Below are 21,280 nucleotides of genomic sequence, written 5' to 3' on the forward strand. Positions count from 1 at the left end.
ACTTATAATAATACTAATAATGATTCAGTGTTTTAAAGGAAAAACTAAATTAAAACAAATCTGCACAGTAATATTGCTTTACCTGACTTGTTAGCAGGTATAATGCTAATAAATAACTTTTCTAACTCATCTAGGTCACTGTATGTAGGCAGCAACTAACAGTTACAACCTGACACCATATTACAAATTACAAAAAAATTGATATGCAATTTTAATTTTAATTTTAATAAAAAAAAGTTTCTTACCATCAACCCAAAATTGACTTTCATCCACGATGTTTTCACATAATGTGACGTCAACTCGGCAAATTATTTCAATACCACGCTGCAATTCAGCAAAAGATCCAGCAAATAAAACTACAGTTAATAAAACAGGATAAAGCACCCATAATCCCAGGATGCAGTGTTTGAGGAGCTTCACCCCATACCCGGAACTAAAAGTGATGGAATCTTGGCCTCTTCTGCTTCGATTTTTGATCAATTTTCTTTTTGTAATTTCTCTTTCAAAGGTCCCAAAATGGGTTTTTTTTTGGGGGGGGGGAACCCTGGTAGCCTAATAGTTTTAGCACATACCACATGCACTCATTGTCCATGGTTTGATTACCGGCTGAGGATATTTGCAAGTCATACCCCTCCCTCTGTCTCTCCCCGTGTTTCCTTTGTCTCTCTAAACTCTTCCTGTCAAGCAAACAGGCAAAATAATGATACAAATAATATGATTTTGTTGCAGTGTCTTGCCTGCTTTGCACATGGTTTTCACCCTCATTTGATCACACCTGTGACTATAGACCTGTACAATGAGGTCTGCGTATGTACTGAATTATCACGACACAATCAAATCTGCTCAGTATGCACGAGCATGAAGATAATGAGGTTATAAAAAGACAGTTCATTGTTATGAACACAGGAGGGACCCAAACACAGGACACAGTCAGGTTGGTAGGAAAAGAGTCTTTTTATTGTAGAGGAGGATCTGGATGAGTGGCTGATGGCAGGGAATGGGAAGAACGGAGATAATGAAGAACAGGGCTGTTGTGAGCGCTGAATGAGGGGGAAGCACGGGGGGTTAGCCTGGAGGCTAGGAGGTTGCAGGAAGACAAGCAGCTGGGAGACAGGAAGGCGAGTGATGATCCCGGGACACAAAAGAGACAGGTTAGTTACACAAAGATAATTAATCACTTGAGTGCGATCACTAAGTTGGCCCTGGAAGCATAACACTGTGGTTGAAAGAACAATCTGGTGAGGAGTGGTCGAAGAGTCGGGGTATATACTGCAAGCTGATGAGCAGACCGGGAGAGGTGATGGGCCGACTGCAGACAGGTGTGCATGATAAGAAGAGCTGGGAGCCAGAAGAACGAGGAAGAGAGACCACGCCCACGGCAACACACATGGCCTTTCTCAAACTACCCCTATACCCTCTAACCTATCTACTTCCACGCGTTCGTGCAGAGGGTCCGCTATATCAAACCTGCAGTAGACAGAATATTTTTATCATCATTGGGCAAAAATTCCATAATAACCTTTCAGTATATTGTAATTCAAGTGTTCTGAGAGAAAACTAGACTTCTGCTCCTCCTCATGGCTCTGTTTTCAGGCTTTAGAAAATCTAGCCTGTGACAGGAGACTTTGACCAATCACAGGTCATTTCAGAGAGAGAGCCTATTGGCTGGTCATTCAACAGAGGCAGCTGTCAATCACTCGCAAACTCTGATTAAATGGCCAAACTAGATTCATTCAAATATGAATCAATATTCTGTTACTGTAATGCCTATTTCTCACATAAAACGTTTTCAGAATCATCTCTTAGTGTACTGTTTAGCTGTGAAATGAGAAAGTGTGCTCCAGCTGGTGGGCGGTGCTTGGTATTTCCTCAACTGATCCCAACATGGCTCACAAACTTTCTCATTTTACAGCTAAACAGTACACTACAAGATGATTCTGAAAATATTTGAGGAGAGAAATAGGCATTACAGTAACAGAATATTGATTCAGGATCGTTTTGAATAAAATGAGGTTGTAGCTCGTTGTCTACCTTACTACAATTAGAAAAAGCACTCGTTTGTGTTTTAACAATGTTTCGCTTATGAGTTATTGATCCAGGAAGTTTGAATAAGTAAATATCTTTCCAACTTCACTTAAGTACATCATCTAGGGGGGCTCCGTACATCAGCAATGCGTGGACTGTCAGGAATGATTGGAAGAAGTGCACTATGAAGTAACTCGTTCTCGTAAAGAGTTACAAACTTGAGGCCACGACTTATTACAAAATGTTCTCCTAGGGGCTCCGTAGCCCACACTGTTAAGTAGCTTATTATTAGTGCCGTGTATAACAGTTGCCGCTTGATACGAAACGTTACGACAATTCCAGTTTCCGTCGGAGAGAGGGAAGTTTGTCCCAAAGCTTGCCCCTGTGTTTATACCCTCCACCTTGAAGAATGGCGCTTCATTCAGCTGTGAGTGTGTGAGTGGGGAGGGTCCGGTTTGAGAAAAGCCCACAGACAAAACAAAAAGAATGAGAGAGACAGATACACTGGGGACACAGGGAAGGTGAAACACAAGGAGGTATCTTCTGGGAGTGCGGCCATGGCTATAACACTCATACACAGTATACTGTATTCACACAGGCCCACTGGCTCTCCAGCAGCCTCCACACACACAAACAGCTATATACTGTACGTGTTGTGGGTGCTCAATTTCTTTTTAAAGGGACTCTATGTAAGAATCAGAAATTGCAGCGACACCTGTGGCCGATAAGTCAACAAAACTCAGCGTCCTGTTGCTCGCGCTCGCTCTACATAGACATGAACGAGCATCACTCAAAACAGTGAGGCGACACACGTCAGCTAAAACCACAATATCACTCTATATTTCAGCTGCTTGGCAGTAATGTTAGCTGACCAGACGGAGGTCTCTCCATGAATCAATGCTGATACTGTGTTTTCCTGCTTCAGCCTGCCGACCGCGGTCAGAAGGAACAGGGGAGACACCAGAGTTTTGGTCGGAGACGATAACGTTACTCGCTCCGGAGCCTTGTCTATTTACTCAGCAGCAGGAAACAAGACACGGGAAACCTCTATTGGTCTGGAGGAGCTGCAGCATTTATTTCTGCACCAACGTCCACTGTACATTCACTAGATATTCTCAGAGCTAAACTAACTCTTCTGCAGTGTGGAGTGTGCGCGCATGCACGTGAGAGGTGGAGCGAAAGAGTGAGAACAAGCGCAGTGTGTGAGTGGAGGCAGGCAGAGGAGCAGAGACTCCGGCCCTGGAGACCAAAGCTACGGTCTCCCCTGTGTCTTCTGACCGCGGTCGGGAGGCCGGATCAGGAAGAGTTAACACTGTTTAACAGACGGGCTTCACTAGATAGAACTTTGCGGTTTTGGTGCTTCCGTGTAGTTTGTGTTGGAGTCTGAGTCTGAACAGTGTAGCCACACGCGAGCGCGCATGGGACACCGACCTGCAATGATTTATACGTGTAAGAAGTTACAAACAGTAACTTTCCTCTCAGATTAGGAGGGGCTTTGTGATTTGTTGTGAGCGTTTCCTTTAAGTAGCTTCTTGAATCATTACACCTTTTCCTGTAGGAGAACATGCAGTTGTTGTAGCTTGCATCCAACAATACTGGACATGTTTAAAGGCGATATTGGACATAACGTTGTATATTAGTGAGCCATTCAGTCCATTTTTCAACATCAGGTATGAGTTGCTTCCCATACACAGAAGCTACTGTTTCCTAATTAGTGAACATGCAAGGCTACTTTCACATAAACCCTCAGAGAAATGGAAATTCTTTGAACATCTCTCCAGATTGTCACTGTGGGCTCCCACTGAATTAACCCTCCATGTATTCATGATAAGATGTGAAAAAATGAGACGCATCAGAACAAAGAAAACTGGACCACTACTCTTTTGTTTTCATCAAAAGATATTATTATTATAGTTTGTTTTTTATAATCAGTGTTAGATCTTGTGGGATGTCGTCTTTGTTGTTTTACTGTGATGTCTGGCTAGTCAATGAAATTCCACTCCTTCCACTTTTTTTGTCCGTCTCTGTGTCATACAGTATGATGCGGTATAAAGTCAGGGTTGTCTACCCACTCTTTGTTTTTATTGCACCCTTGCTCGCACTGTGATAAGCTCTAACCCCCCAGTGCAGGCTCCACGGCCAGCCAGATAGTGTTTGCTTCGCTTGACTTCCTCAAGAGCTGGCCTGAGAGACAGATGCACCATGGGAAAGAAAAAGAAAAAATTGGAAAAAATAGGAGATGTTCGTAGCTGGTGTCCTGCTTCCTCTGGAAATGCCTAAAATAGCCAGACTATTAAAGGGACTCTCTGTGAGAATCAGAAATTGCTGTTAACAGTGACGTCTGCATGTGGTCATTAAGTCAGTCAGCGTCCTGTTATGCTCGCGCTTGTGTTTGTACTACCGACACACACGAAACTGATTGACAGACATCATGCTGATTACCGGGAGCAACATTAGCCAGTTAAAACCACAAAATCACTATTAGGGTTGTCAAAGTTAAAGTGGCAGTAGTCAGTATATTTTTGGCATCATTGGGCAAAAATTCCATAATAACCTTTCAGCATATTATAATTCAAGTGTTCTGAGAGAAAACTAGACTTCTGCTCCTCCTCATGGCTCTGTTTTCAGGCTTTAAAAAATCTACTGACCAATCACAGGTCATTTCAGAGAGACAGCGTTCCTATTGGCTGTGCTCCGGTCATGTGACCGGTACTTGGCGTTCCTTCAAGCCATTTCAACTTGATCTCAACATGGCTGCCGGCTCACAAACTTTCTCATCTTACAGCTAAACAGTACACTACAAGATGATTCTGAAAACATTTGAAGAGAGAAATAGGCATTAACTTAACAGAATATTGATTCATATTTGATCAGTGCTGCCTAGTTTGACTGTTTGGTCGGAGTTCGCGAGTGATTGACAGCCGGCTGTCATTGACAGCAGACCTCAGATCAGCTCTTACTGCTTGTTTTTCTCCGGTCTGTGAAATCGGAAATTGCGGATGCCGTTAGGAGCACCGGAGGACACAGAGAAACATTATTTTTTTAACTTTACCTGTTTTCATGTACTACTGTCACAATATAGTGACTGTTTTATAAAAATATTTTTTAAAATCATACACTCCAATCGCGCCTACTTCAGCTTTAACGAAATAATAACGCGTTAACGTAAAAACGTTTTTAAGCCACTCATTTTTTTAACGCATTAAGGCAATTGATCTTTCGGAGGTTGTAGTGGGCTCAGTTTTAAAGAAGAAGATGCTGGTATCTTATGAAACTAGAAAAACCTAAGGAATCCTTTGGTACCAACCATGTCACACTAGCTTGTCGTGAAGGAGGTTAAATAACGCTCCAAACTAACACTAAATCTTACATTTTAAAAACTGTCATGGCCCTTTTCAAAGGGGTCCCTTGACCTCTGACCTCCAGATATGTGAATGTAAATGGGTTCTATGGGTACCCACGAGTCTCCCCTTTACAGACATGCCCACTTTATGATAATCACATGCAGTTTGGGGCAAGTTATAGTCAAGTCAGCACACTGACACACTGACAGCTGTTGTTGCCTGTTGGGCTGCAGTTTGCCATGTTATGATTTGAGCATATTGTTTATGCTAAATGCAGTACCTGTGAGGGTTTCTGGACAATATCTGTCATTGTTTTATGTTGTTAATTGATTTCCAATAATAAATATATGCATGCATTTGCATAAAGCAGCATATTTGCCCACTCCCATGTTGATAAGAGTATTATTGACAAATCTCCCTTTATGGTTCATTTTAACACATAAAAATGTGATTAATTTGCGATTAATCAGGAAAAACTATCTTAATCAATTGACAGCCATAATCACAATATATTTCACATGCTTGGCAGTAATGTTAGCTTACCAAACAAAGTCCCCTCTATGAATCAAATTCCTGGCCGATTCTACTGCTACACTGCTTCGGCCTCCCGACCATGGTCAGAAGGAACAGGGGAGACGCCGTAGTTTTGATCTCCTGGGCTGGAGTCGATAACGATATACTAATTCTCCCACAACACTAGTTTTCACCCGACGTCGGTCTCATTCCTGTTCTGCAAGACAGGTTTCACTAGATATTACTTTGTCTTTTTTTGTGCATCCGTTGAGTTTGTGTTGTCTGAGTCTGAGTTGTGGTGGGGGCTGGTCGTTTGGCTTTAGCGGACTCCATTTCTAACCGAACGTTAGCTACGGCTAAGGCACTCACGAGCGCGCATGACGTCACATCCGTTGGATCTCCCCAGGAAAATCAGTAATCAAAATTCCCGGCCTGGGTCCGTCACATTAAAAGCAGTCTACAGGCTGATAGAGGAAACCCAGAAAGTCACGGAAGGTCTAATTTTTTAGGTTAGATTACAACCTGTTCACACATTGGCAATACAAAATGGGTAAAAAATTCCATGCAGTCCCTTTAATACTAACATTGAAGTTATTTTCCCATAAACCAAAGACTTAATGTAGAAGAGCAGCATTTTCTCCTTTGTTTGTTTCAGGCAATGTTGTTGTTGTTGTTTTTTAAGTGAGTTAAGCCTAATTAAGTGTTAGAATGAGGCTGATGTCTACACTGTGGAACTGTCTTCATGCAGGAAACACTCCGAGGAGGAAGAAAATAAGTACCAAGAATTACTTGAAAATACAGATTGAAATCTGAAGGACAGTAGCTGCATCTTTTTTAAGATGAATCATCCATCAGCCTACTGCTATCATTCAAAACTGGCAGCAAACGTCACACCTAGCAGCTCAGTATCGTGCTTTTTTATACAGGCTGGCCAGCTCACGGCTGTGCATCAAAAAAGCATTAGTAAAAGAAATCACTTTCCAATTTCCTTTTAACGTTAGGTGCGTTTCAGCATTTTCATATCACCTGTGCCAGAATATCCTTGCTTTTTTGACAAATTATTAATCCTCTGTGAAGAAGATAGCAGCGGGTTTCTCTAGACTGTTAGAAAACTGTGGATCCAGAATGGCTGGAGCTCTGCGAGCACTTTGCAGCTGCTTTTGCAGACAGCGGTTGTTATGGTAACGTTTCTATCTCGAGTCTTTGAAGCTGAGGTAGGATATACTGTGCTTCTGTGAAATGGAAGCACCTAAAACTTTTTTTTTCCTTCTTTTTTAGTGGGAGGGAATGCACAACGTAATATGACAGGTTTATCTCAGCGCGCTGGAAAAGGTTATTCCTCCCACAGTCTCGAAGTCCAGCTGAGGTGATCGAGCTAGATAGGCTCACAATCTCACTCCTGCCATGCAGGCCACTTGATTGGTTTATCAATTGACCTCACCTTGTAGCACCGTATTGATCCTCCGGCTCCTTTTTTGAATGCCATGTCACCTGCTCAGACGACGATAAAGCAATCCAATGAAGAGCTTTTGCTCCAAAATGATATCTGTCACTTGAAAAAGTTAAACTCAAGTTACTTGAAAGAAGAAAATAAAAAAAATGTTGCTATGATTAAATCTCTCATCTCTCTTTGAAGACCCCCCCCCCCCCCCCCCCCCCCACTCAAAAATGTTTTCTGCTTATTGTTATCTCACTTGGATGTTTGACCTTCACTGTGCAGAATGATGTATATGTGCAGAGTTTGACTCCAGAAGGCTGTTTTCACATTCATTTGCTGAAGGGGGAACATATGTCTGGGCTCATCTTAAAGGGGAACTTCAGTTTCTTTCAACCTGGAACCTATTTCCCCATGTTTCTAAGTGACTAATGGGGACAACACTTTTTTGAAATTGTTCCAGTATTGAGAGAGAACGCTGCAGACGGCAGCAGCTAAAACAAGCTGAAATGTAATCACTCGGAGCAACCCCTCTACGTCAATGTACGTCCACTAAAAGTGATTGTTTTTGCCACTAAAGGGCTCAGATTGTTATTATAATTGTCTGATAACATTATGAAAAGGACCCAACAGAGACTCTTAGACACAAAAACATTGGAATATAGGGCCCATGTTGAAAGTTTTAAATCTCACTTTAAGACGTTTATGTAACACAATTGTTTGACACAGCAACTAGTTTGGAAGCCAACCGTGGTCCAATATGCAACTTTCCCAAGTGTGATGTGGAAACCAGGAGGCTCTAGTGAACATTCAATGTGCACAATTGGTGCAGAAGAGTCTGTGACCTCCTGACTTTAAAGGTCACCTATTATGCAAAATGCACTTTTCCATGTCTTTTAAACATCAATATCTGTCCCCAGTGTGTCTACAGGCCACCATAGTATCATAAAAGACCATCCTCTCTCTTTTTCTCCTCCTCCGTTTGTCCGGAAATGGGTGCAGAAAAAAAATTCGCTTTTTTCCTAGTCTTCTGACGTCATTAGGCAGAAATGCAAGCCATGTAAGGGTTTCCTGGTCGAACCAGAGAGAACCTTCAGTAGCTGACCCCGCCCCACAGCGCGTCACTGTCTCTCCTCCTCAACCTAACTTGAGCAAAGTCTGCAAGAACCAGCAGAACAGGCTTCATGTACTCCCATCATCTAAATATAACATGTTCTTTCACAAAGGCTTTATGTAATTACACTGTTTAAACAGATGATATTTATATATTATATATATTTGATGTCATGCATGTAGCAGATTACAGGTAGTAAATAGTGACTTGTAAGCAACACAACACATTTCTGTTTCACAGTCAAACTTTATTTGAGTTGACAGATGACAATATTAATTATTCACAGCATTTGTAATCATCTCACCTGTTAGTTAGTTATGTTAACATGGTACAGGAGAAAGTCTTCAGCTCTGGTAAACTACAGTAAGCTAAGCTCCGGTGGTCTGTAGTCATGGTAACACAGAGACAGCTACTACTGTAAATAATATACCATTACTCTGATCTTCCATACATTTATCTTTTAGCAGAAATAATGAACTGACTACTGTTTCACATCTTCTATTTTCCACCCTGATGGTCGCTGTGTTTACACACCGTGTCATAGCGGTAGCATGTAGCTAACCCGTTAGCATGTAGCTACATGCTAACGGGTTAGCTTTGTATCTCCATGTAAACAGAGCCATCTGCTCTCAGCTGTCTGCTCTCCTCTGGGATGATTCTGTCGGTCATTTCTCACAGATGGATCTGTAAAGACAGACGTAAAACAGAGTGTATGTTTACGGTTTACAGAGTTGATGCATGAGGTAAACACTGAGTTAACTAACAGAGCTATAAATAGTATTATTTACCTGAGAGAAACCGTCAGGAAAACCTGGAATCTGGACCGCAGATGTTCATCATGTGTCGCCGATTTCTGATCAGATTCCTCCGGTAACGTGCGCTGGGTGAAGTTTCTGGTTTATAAACTTTAAAGTGGTTTATAAGCTCTATTCTAGCTCCTCTCTCTCCAGAGCTTCTCCGGGAGGGAGGGGGAGGGTGACGCTGTTGTTGTTGAGGAAGTTTGCTCTGATTGGTCAGCGTTTTCTGTCAATCAGAGTGGGAGGAGACAGGCTGTGAATCAGTGGTTTTCAGACAGAGGCTGAATTAGTCTCTGAGGCAGGCAGACTCAGGCTGCAGTATGAGAAGAATAAAGGGTTTTTTGAACATTGCAGCATGTAAACATGTTCTAGTGCAACATTAAAATACATCTATGAACCTGGAAATGAGCATAATATGTGACCTTTAAGTCTCTAATATGGGTCATGTTTCAAAATCCCCGGATCCTGTACTTCTCATATCATCATCATCATCATCATCATCATCATCATCATCATCATCATTTACTCTAGAGCCTCAATACGATATTTTATTATTACCCCCCTTATGAAATAAAGGTGAAGGGTCTCTTTAAGTAGCACTCTTGCTTTATTCCTCATTGTAGTTCAACTTCCACTACATATTAAAATAAATATATTTTAATTAGAGATTCTGTCAGTCGCTATACAACTCATAGTCAATGCCTGTCTACTTTAATAGGCCAAAACAGACAGAGGTGGTGGAAGAGAGAGAAGGAAACAAAACAAGGCAGACAAATAAAGTCAAAGAAGAGAGGGGAGACAGAGAGGAGCATTAGGACGAGATAACTAAAGAGAAAAAAAGAGGACAGAGTGAAGGTGAGGAGCAGAGAGGGTGAGGCACATTAGGAAGGGGGAATATGAGAAACAACTGAGAGAATAAAGATAAGACAAAAAGACAGAAAAACCAAGGAGAGACCAGCAACGAGGGGGAAGAGAGGAAAAGACGAGATAAACAGAGATAAAGTGGCTTTAGTTGGGGAGGAATACTCAGAGTTGGTGAGGTAACGGCGGGGTGAGATGTGGCCGGCGAGGGGAAAAAAAGGGAACGAAGGGGAAAGACGGACACATGAAGGATGCAATAAATGAGAGAGGACTTCACTCCGGGGAGGCATACGAGGAAGGAGGGGAAATAAAAGAGGGGAGGAGGAAGTGATTCAGATACAGAGAGATGCAGACAGAGAGAGCGTGAGAGGGAGTGTGAAGAGGCAGAGTGACAGAAAGAGAAAAAAGGAGGAAGCTGCGAGGAAGCGGAGTGAGTGATGTCCAGAAGGAGCACAGTACTGCAGTCTTCTCCCTGGTGTGGCCTTGATGGGGGCTACAGCACGCCGGCAGCTACAGCATACCATTTTACACACGCTTTTTACATCTAAATTCACTTCCCTTTCGTCCTCCGATGGCCTTCATCTCAGAAGTGGTACATGTATTTAATTTGTGCATAATACCGATAAGTTAATTGCAACATTCAGAATGGAGCTTTAACCATAACCTTGGCTTTTTTGTCTTACTTTGCTGTCAGCCACGGTAGTTAAGAAGCAGTCGTATCCATTCAAGGCCAGTTGAATACATGAGGATTCTCACTGTTGAAGGACACTAGTTATAATACTAATGGATAGTAAAATCAACCTGCCAGAAAAAGAAATGTTGGCATTGTACATTTCTGCAACTCAGGGGATACACTGAATGGCGACGTTTTTGAATCAAAAATATGTTTCATGAATACATTTCATATCAGCCTCGTATTGCGCTTGCAGAAACGCACAACGCCACGTGGTTAACGTTGTGAAACGATGGGTTAGGTTTAGGCAACACAACTACTTTGTTAAGGTTAGAAAAAAAAGATCACGGTTTGTGTTAAAACAATAATGCAACAACGTTAGTGGACTTTATTTCCTTCTTTTTTCCCCTGGCCACTGGGCTGTGAGCCAATGGCATCCAATGGCAATCCTTTGTTGTCCTAAACAATGCTAGTTTCCTCTGGTTACTGCTAGGGCTGTCAAAGTTAACATGATGATGCGTTAACACTCGGTTTTAAAGCTGGAGTGAAGATACTGGCATAATATGAAACAAGAAAACCGGAGGAATCCATCGGTACCAACCATGTTATACTAGCTTGTCGAGGTCAAATAACGATCCAAACAAATGACTCCAAATCAGGAAAAACTGACATGGCCATTTTCAAAAGGGTTCCCTTGACCTCTGACCTGAAGATATGTGAATGAAAATGGGTTCTATGGGTACCCACGAGTCTCCCCTTTACAGACAAGCCCACTTTATGATAATCACATGCATAAAGATTAAATGTGTTATTTTCGCCTATTCTAAAACTTGACCTCACTGTATACAATGACCTGTGGTGACCTCTAGGTTAATCACAGCCTCATGAAACTTTACAGCCACAAACTAAAAACCTAGAGCATTCAGAGGATTGATGGCTTCCCTAGCTAGATTGACAATAGGGGGGTTTCTGAGCAGTTTCCAGAACAGCAGTGCTCGCCATCCAAGCGCCGAAAAATGCATTCTTGCAGAAATGTCCAAATGTCAAAAGTTTTTGATCCCAAATCACAGCATGACTTTTTTCTGTGGTGTTCCTCAAGGTCTTGATGTCTTAATGTGGTATTTTGGAGGAATTATTGATCATTTTTATAAATTCTCGATTGGAAAAAAATGGTTAAATTTAGCACCAAATCTGTGTAACAGATGGTGACAACCCCCAAATTGCTGCAACAACTTATGAGACATAATAGAGCATGGGGATGACCATACTACACCTTTATTATAATGTTCTAAACCCTTATCCACTTTTACAATTTATTTTAATTCATTCATTCATTCATTTCTGATTGATGACTGGAGGAGTGTAATGCATGTGCGAGTCAGAGGGTGCAAGCAAAACTCTGTGGCGCAATGAAAGTGAGGGCAGGCGCGTGCCGGCTGAGGTGGGATCTCGGCCCAGCGGGGTCGGGCGCACCACCGGCCCGTCTCGCCCACACCGTTGGTGAGGTGGAGCGTGAGGACCCAAAAGATGGTGACGAGAGGTTAACGTTGCGCTGCTGTAAAGTTGTATCGGTGCCATTAAACCGGAGCCGTTTTGCGAGTACGAGTACATGAGCACAGTGTCGGACCCAATACTGGTATCGGTATCGGTGCATCCCTAGTTCTGACCAAGCGTCCGTATGTGACGAGTTGTGAGGAATGAGAACTGGTTGCATAAAGATCTTATGTAAACATGTAAATTATTAGCTATTTACTCATCTAAAAAGAACACACGGCAACATCATCATTCCGTTTATGTTCACTTGGGGAACGTCTCTCTCCTTTTTAGCTCCGTTTATGTCGCCATCAAACTCTTGACAAATATATCTGTCTCTTTAGCTTGCTTTATGGCGGACTATCTTAACCAGCTAGTTGCTAACTTTGTCTGTTTTGTGCCATTTCATGCAGCTGTTTGGAGCTTTATAAATGCTTTTTTTTCACTGAAAACAGTTGTCTGCTGCAGCTGGAATAGTTAATTAGTTTGGAGTTTATGGGCCAGAAAAACAAAAATGACTGAAAAGAGGCTAGAGAGAAGAGCTGAGGGGAATAACAAAGTTTGGTGATAATTTGAAGAGTGTTTTGTTTTTACTGCAAGCAACGCCTTATTTGATCCATTGTATAAGATATTATTGATTAGTGTAGCTTTAACCTTTCAAGACTAATAATCATCTGCTATTATGTTGTTCTATTACTGAGTGTTTCATTCGCTGTAGGCTACAGCCCAGTTGGACCAACCCCTTTGAACAAAATGGTGAACAGAAAGACAGACTATGGTCCTTAGAGCCGCAGGGCTGCGGTCGAAAAGCCTTTTTCTCTTAGGAAGGTTCCTAACGGAGTGAAATGACCCGGAAGTGTCTCAGTAGCAGCCGTGATGAGAGCTGTTTGAAATCTCTAAATGCTGAGGAAAGGTGCTTCAATGCTTTTTTGCTTATCTCCCTTAGCAGAGGTTACACTGGACCATCCTTTACCAAAGGAAAGGACATAATAACATCCTAGAATTCCTTGCGGCACACAACATTTAAAAGCGCCGCACCATTCTACCGTTCATGAAAACAAACAATATGCTGATCTTAAATATTATTTTCATACAGTCATATACTAATTCATTTTGATAAATATGAGTGGGCATTGACAATCATTTAATTTCACTTTATGTTTAATTATTTATTTTAACACCTAACACATACCTAAGTAAGAAACAAAACAAGAATAACAAATATAATGAACAGTAAACATATTTCAAATAAACAAATAATCAACATAATAAATATTACATGTCCGAAAATAAGTAGGAAGAAGCACAGCCCACACTTTTATGGTCCTTTCCCTTCTCTATAACTCAAACAGTGAACTCAATATTTATCATATATTCCTTTTTTTTATTTCAATTCCATTCTTGGTGGTGAAATAATTTTTCACCGGTTGTCCATATTAGGTCTGATCATCCTTTATTATATGTTGATGTAAAGTTTCCAGCAGCAGAAGGACCTGTGGTATCTCTCTTTCACACACTGCACGTGAAGGAGCCTGTCACGGAAGGAGCTATTTGCCTATAAGACCTATTTAGACCTATAACGCACGGGGGGGAAGCAGCGCCTTTTGTAATCCATCTTCAGAACATTGTAGTTTCACCACGGCAGACTAACACGTCACTAACATCTGCCGCCGTCGCATCTTAATTACGGAGCCTAGTGAAAGAGCAGTCAGATTCTCTTAACACAATGGGTTTAACGATTCATCTACTACATCGTTGTATCGATTGATATTCCTACGATCCAACTACATCGATAGGTACTCTATATAATTTGATTTGATACTAAGGATTTGTATTTGAGGACAACAGACGTTATATGAAAGTGTTTTTTATCACTTTTATTAGTAAATAAATGTTAAACGTTACTCCGGTTCACTCTCCAGACACGCGCCAGCTTACCAGCTCTGCCGTCTGCAGCGCGAGCGCGCATCCGTGGCGTGCATGCGGACGAACGGCGCACACTGGACTCCTCGCTCTCTCACCCGGCAGAGTTTTAGGCGCTATCAATCCACTTGACGAGGGCGGCTTCACCTACCGGCGCTTTCCCTGTGCGCTGTCGTTTTTTAATTCAGAGATAATGACTTTCCTTTCCCCGTCATGATATCTATGTGCACGCAGCATCAGCCTCACGTATCCAGCCGGAGAGCAGACGGTCCACGAGGCAAATTATCCCGGGAGTAAAGTAAAAAACGATTCAACTAACGTTAGTCTAACATAGTTTTAAAATGTTTTTCCAGATGTTTTCATGTATGAAAAGTGCCCAAATGAACACTGTAGGTGGACTACTTGATTACTACAAGCAAATTATTTAAACCATGGAACCATGGTAATCGTATCGTAAAAACGTATCGTCACACCCCTACTTAACACCACGGTTGTCTTTTCCTTGACCTCATGTTTTCCATCGAGGTCAAGGAAAAGTGGTTAGGAAAAGACGTCGGGACGTAATTTTTTTTTTGACTTTTTGTCCGCAGCCCAGCCCTCTTTGTTGCTAGATGGAAAACAATGACAACAGATGACAACCATCATGTTTACAGATAATGGATGGATGCCATTATCTGTAAACGCTTATCCTATTCAGGGGCGCTGTATGTCAAATACTCTCTATTGTTGCTCGTCTTTATTTCACTTCTCTATTTGTCTCAATTTATGATCCACACAGTTATTCAAAAAATGTCTCACTGTGTATTTATCCATTTACCATAAAGTCACTGGCTTCATTTTCCCCCCGGTGATCGTGCCAAACTGAAAGGATTCCGTGTTTTTTGGGCTTCGCCTTGATGGTGGCTCTGTCACACCAGTTGACATTGTGTCTCATAAACAGCTCTTGCCAATTGACAACGTAATTGCTCAGCTGTTGACATGCTACTGAAAAGGCTTAATCACTTCTAGATAATGATCAGTTCCAGCTGCCATTTCGGTGTCGACTCTCCTGACGTTTGTTTGCAGACTACTAAAAGCTTGTTTTCGGTTGCGTGTGACACTGTCAATACTGGAGTACCGTGACATTTTCGCAATCAAAGGCACCGAGAGAGCTCTTTTGTTCAGAACGGAGCGCACAAAGTCTTTGAGATTGTTTGAGCTAAAATACAAAGTGTGTGAGGAGCTGTATTTGAGAAGTTTGGATTCAAGTTAAAATCTTTTGCTTTTGGATTGATCGGTTACTTTGATGCCACCGGAGCCTTTGAATGGAGTAACATGTATTATGAAGCAGGGTCAATGAACACAATTATATAAATGCTGCCCAGGGGACATGTGTTTATTTGATCAAGCTTATGCTACCGTTTCTTGTCCCTTTTGTTTCTCTGTGTATCGTTCTGTATGCTGCACTGCAACTTTTGCTTTGAAAAGTATAAACTTTTACCTGAATGTCTCTGATACGGTTGTGTTACGCCTCTGAGAAATGGGGAAAAAATAATCTCGAGAGTGATGGTGACGTTTCCTCAGCGAGAACTTTACTCCAATAAAGATTTTACTAAAATACAACAACAGGAAATGCATCTTTTTACCTACGCCAAGGCCGAAGGTTGTTATTTTTTCACCGGTGCTGTTTGTTGGTTTGTTGGTTTGTCCGTTAGCAGGATTACTCCAAAAGTCAACAATGGATTTGAATGAAACCTTTTGGACCACAGGCTTTAGGACATGCGCAGTGTAACTGATGACGCTTTTATGACTCGTCACCCAGCCTCTCTCCTTCTGCCAGCTTTCCTCATCAAACATCGTAAAATCACTTCCACTGAAGTGATTTTACGATTCTCTGCTATGCTGCTCCGCGACATGCTGCTCCGCGACGTACAGCTGATCTCAACATAAACAAACACGTACGCGGCGACGTACATGAAACCTGCTTTGGCGGAGGTCTGCGCTCTCCTAGTGCACTTTTAGCACTTCTAGGTTCTTTAATGAATTAACACAACTGCGATTTTTAGGTTGTAGTGGGCTCAGTTTTGAAGCTAGAGTGAAGAAACTGGTATCATATGAAACTAAACAACCTAAGGAATCCATTGGTACCAATCATGCCATACTAGCTTGTCCTGAAGAAGGCTAAATAATGCTCCAAAAAAGCTAAATAAAGATCCAAGTAAAGACCGGCATGGCCATTTTCAAAGGGGTCCATTGATCTCTAACCTAAAGATATGTGAATGAAAATAATCTTATAAATTTCAACTGATGATTATAATACCTTGTTAAATTGTTAATAACTACTTTGTAAAGCATCTGTAAACATAATTTTCAAAGGTTAATAATTGGTTTCTTCATAAGCTATCTTTCTCACTTTTTATTCTACGTCACTAGCTCTGAGCGTAGCATATGTATGCAGATTGCAGTCAATACAGACTACATAGCGTACAAATGACACGCCAAAAGCAAGAGCTGCGTTCTTATTGCCCGTGGAATGACTTGCGACTTATCGTGTCCTTCATATGCCATTTAGTGCAACTGTGCTGGTATTGTTTGACCCGTCTATCTACCACGAACTCCTCCCTATACGCAAACTTTATTGCTCTTTATACTACGTCACCTGACTTTCTTCTTTTACTACCGCCATAACTGCGGGCAAATAGTGCGGCATTGTTTGACGTGTAGTGACACTGACCATGCAGCTGTATTTGACGACTTGGGAGTGAGAACGGGCTGGAATTAACGACCCGTTTCACTCCCAACTCGTCAAATACCGCCATCTGGTAAGTGCCCATCGACATCGGAAACTGACGCACAGCGACACTCTTTAGCAACAGTATCTGACAAAACCAGGCTTTCAACTAACTCCATTGTAAACCCACCTTCTGCGTTATTCGACGGTCAGAGCAAGTGACATAGTATTAGTAGCGTGAGAGTCCATTCAGGGCGGACAGGAGGGGGGGGGAGAGGGAGATGGATGGGTCAAACAGACACAAGACTTTCAACCAGGAGACCGCTGTTTGTGTTCCGTGTGAAACTAAAAGTAACATTTACTTAATTTTTCACGTCAGTCTCTAGTCACGTGACTCGTCAGCAACATCACGGGAGTCGCTAGGCAGTGAAGTTAACGTCAACCGCGACCGTTTCCTAACCCTTAACTGTTTGTGTTGCCTAAACCTAGCTTCCTAACTTTGGAAGTTTATTCTGAAAGGATACTGCGCATGTAATGTGTATTGACACGCCTTCCCCGGTCCGTCCAGAAGTAATGCAAGAGGGGTACCCCATGCTTAGGCCTCCGATGCCGAGAGGCGCTGCAGTAGTTGACGAGTTAGGAGTGAGAATACGTTGGAATTAAACCAATTCATCCACTGCTATTCATAGGAATCCACTTTAATAGCCTTCCTTTGCTGCCTTGTTCCGCTACCTGACAGGCGACCGCTCTTCAGGTCACGATCACGATTAAACTACTGCTCTGCAAAGAGTGGAGTCGAACATTGCTCTCAGAATAAGGCATTAGCACTCTACTTAACACTCTAGGAGCTGAAGCAATATTCAAAACTCTGTTTGGCACTTTGACTCTGTATTTGAGGACAGGGGGACATCGAGTTATGCTAATATGTTTTCGCCACAGTTGGTTAATTGCTGAGGCAACAAGGCTAATGTAAGTGCAATGTGACATTTTGATTCGATAATTGCAGTGATAAAATAATAAAGTCAACTGGGGATTCAGAAGGGGAGAGTGCACTTGAAATAGACAACATGTCAAACTTATTTTTTTTTTTTTTTTTTTTAAAAAAGTGTGCTGCAGTTTTGTCCGTCCATTACACCCACTGTCTGCAGAACAAAAGCTATGAACAGATGTGAGCGAGCATGTAAATAAACAGCGTGAGTATCTGCCTGGTGTTCCTTGAAATCCCCCAAGCCTTTTTTCATTCACGTCTGTGGCTTAACGCATTAAATATTCTCTAAAGAAGACTTTTAAGGTTGGCTGAAAATATGTTTTTTGAGACATATTTATGAGATTTCCTTAAGAAGCATTTGAAGGTTCTCTCTTTTTCAGCTGGTGTCCTGGTTGTTCAATGTAAAAATTTCAAATTCAGACTGTCGTGCGGGGATGAGACGACTCGTTTCTGTGTGTGTCACCCCCCCGAGCAGACGAGACCACCCATCTGTGACAGCAACAAAGCCTGTAGGAGCACACACGCACCCTTCTTTCTCTGAGACGCCCTCATTTCTACAGGACACATATGCACTACCAATAAATATGTATCCAAAAAAACACACACAAACAGAGAGACATTTTTTTTTTCTATGTGTTGCAGCCGCATGGCAAGAATCCATTTTCATCTTATTCAACATTGTCCTTTCTCTGGCACTGCTTGGCCTGAAACATATGTTCACAGTCTTAGTCAGAGGATCCCCTTGGGCATGTGGCACATCTTCCCCACAAGAGCCAATGGGTCCCTGGTGAGCGGCTTGCTGGCTCGTTCAGAGAGGGGCTTGTGGGGATAGTGAGGCTCAGCCAGAGGTGGAAAGGTCCTGGAAGTCTGCGGGGCCTCAGAGCTTCACAAGGACATGAGTACCAAGGGGGAGGACGGGGATGCCAGGATACTGGAGATTCACTTCCTTCTCATCTAGCCCTGATGCCTGTCAGAAGAGTTAAGGCCACACCCCCCCTGCATCCCCTCGAGGCCAAGTGACTCAAGTCAAGCATGTCTGGTTTCTTTAAACAAGCATGAGATTGTTGCGGGGAGGGAAATGCTAAAGAGAGACATGGATGCTAATGAGGAAGAGCAGCAGTCATTTAGTATAGCAAACAGCACATGGACTGACGGATGAAAATAGCATCTATTATGTAAAAAGGATGTGAGCTCAGGTCAAGTATGTGATGAATGCTAAATAATTGCGTGTGAGCACTTTTAACATTTGCTCAACTAATTTTTCCCACACACACCTCTGACTGCGTTCTGTAACCCAGAGGTGAATATCAGTCGTGGATGTTAACCAGACGGTTAAATGTAATAAATAGTGTGTTGTTGTTTTTTTCTCCCCCCCGGTTAAGTGTATTACCTCTCATCTCTCTTGCAAATTTACACCGCCAGCTGTCTCTCTGTGCAACAAAGTTGCACTCCGGAGTGGAGGATCACACAGCTGACCACTGATCTTGTCATGGCAGACTTGGCCTTCATGTCTTGTTATTTGCTCTGAGGACTTGCAGTGGCACAGTGCTTATCAAAGTGCCCCTGCTGATTATCTCTCCAAAAGAGCAGAGACCAAAGCTGTGAACACAGAGACTGTTGGATCAGGATTTTTTCCACAGGGGGCGAGGATGGCAGCGTGCTCCATCAAGAAAAAAAAAAAACTAAGTTTCAAAGTTGGTCACATAGTAGTAATAATTATGCAAAGCATTATACCTCCCAACATGGTAATCCATTACTCCCAGAACCTTGTATTCCTCACTGGTATTGGGGAAAATTACATTTGCTGTTAATGCAATTAGTTATTTTGCCTTAAAGATAGGGTTGGTAATCTTCTTCAAAAATATTTTTTTGTTATATTTGTTGAAATTCGGTAACACTTTATCATAACCGTCATTTATAAGTACTAAAATTGATAGGTCATTAAACTTGTTAATGATTAAGATATTATTCGTAAACCATAAACACATTGTTTTTAAAACATATACAAACATTACATAGATAGATATTTGTAAGACTTTATTAATGGTTAATAACTGGTTTGTAAACAGTCTATAAACATTATTTGGATGCTATTATAAAGTTACAACTGATGGTTATAATACCTTGTTTAATGGTTAATAAGTACTTTGTAAAGCATCTATAAACATCATTTGGATAAATAGTTATTACTTTGTCAATGGTTAATAATTGGTTTCTGGTCCATCTGTCTGTGTAATGTTTATAGATGTTTTACAAATTATTTCTTAAAGGTTTACAAATCATTTGTTAATCACTAATAAATACTCAATTACTTAGGGGGCCTGTTTATCGAGGATGTACAAGCACGTGATTTGGATGTGAAAAGGAGGAATAAGTTGACCAAGCCTGTGAGTACTAATGGCCATGTTCATCGATTATGTTTATTATTATAATTATGTTGGAGTGGCTTTGGTTAATGTTGCCGACTTGGACACTTTCTATCTAGATTTAGGGACTTTTGGAGCTGCTAGCTACTCTCATTGGAAAAGAGATGGCAACACTGGACTGGGTTTTTGGGTTGGATCTTTTTTTTTTTTTTTTTAAATCTCGCATACTATTGCTAGTTTCTCAAGATTACTAAACCCTAGCTTTAAGAAGTATGTACTTTTGTTGTTGGAGATAGAGAAAACAAAATTGTTTTCGTTTCATTGTACTTGATGATTTGTCTTCTGACATTCAATTGAACTAGAAAATAAGACTGATGCAGTTTAAGCAGGCTGGTTACAATTGCAAATATGGCCTGTCAAGAAAATAAAGTGGCAAATAAAGAATTACAGCAACCTCAAAATGTACAATAAATAATCTACCAGTGAAACTAATCCACAGTTCCTACACGGTTGTTTTACTGTGAAGCAGCTGAGGAAGTGTTACCGACTAAACTTAAAGGAAACTTATTATGTAAAAGAGGCATTTTCAACACTTTTTTGAGGGTCATATGGGATTGCAATATGTATAATAATTAATGTTGTCAAAGTTAACGCGTAAATGCAAATTTTGTTTGGGGCAAGTCTTAGTCAAGTCAGCACACTGACACACTGACAGCTGTTGTTGCCTGTTGGGCTGCAGTTTGACATGTTTTGATTTGAGCATATTTTTTATGCTAAATGCAGTACCTGAGAGGGTTTCTGGACAATATCTGTCATTGTTTTGTGTTGTTAATTGATATCCAATAATGCATATAAACAGCCATTTGCATAAAGCAAGCAATATATAATAATATAGAACTATATATGAATCACCATACTAAACAAAGAGGAGCCTTCCGTTCATTTTCCACTGCTCATCCAGGTCTGTGTATCTGTGGCAACAGGCTCAGCAAAGGTAT

At 41.5% G+C, this 21,280-nt stretch overlaps 1 protein-coding gene and 1 long non-coding RNA gene across 2 annotated transcripts in view; one reads left to right on the top strand and one right to left on the bottom strand.

The window, feature by feature from the left end:
- Positions 1–21,280, top strand: part of sorcs3a (sortilin related VPS10 domain containing receptor 3a) — a 290,914-nt gene that overhangs the window by 97,412 nt on the left and 172,222 nt on the right. The gene's annotated exons all lie outside the window — the stretch shown is intronic.
- LOC141765256 (uncharacterized) lies at positions 8,658–9,428 on the bottom strand. The gene is made up of 2 exons (XR_012593424.1): positions 9,220–9,428; positions 8,658–9,115 (listed from the first exon to the last, which is right to left on the bottom strand). It is a non-coding gene; the product is annotated as an uncharacterized LOC141765256 (long non-coding RNA).

This window comes from Sebastes fasciatus, chromosome 3 (assembly GCF_043250625.1).
Source record: "Sebastes fasciatus isolate fSebFas1 chromosome 3, fSebFas1.pri, whole genome shotgun sequence".
NCBI classification, from domain to species: domain Eukaryota; kingdom Metazoa; phylum Chordata; class Actinopteri; order Perciformes; family Sebastidae; genus Sebastes; species Sebastes fasciatus.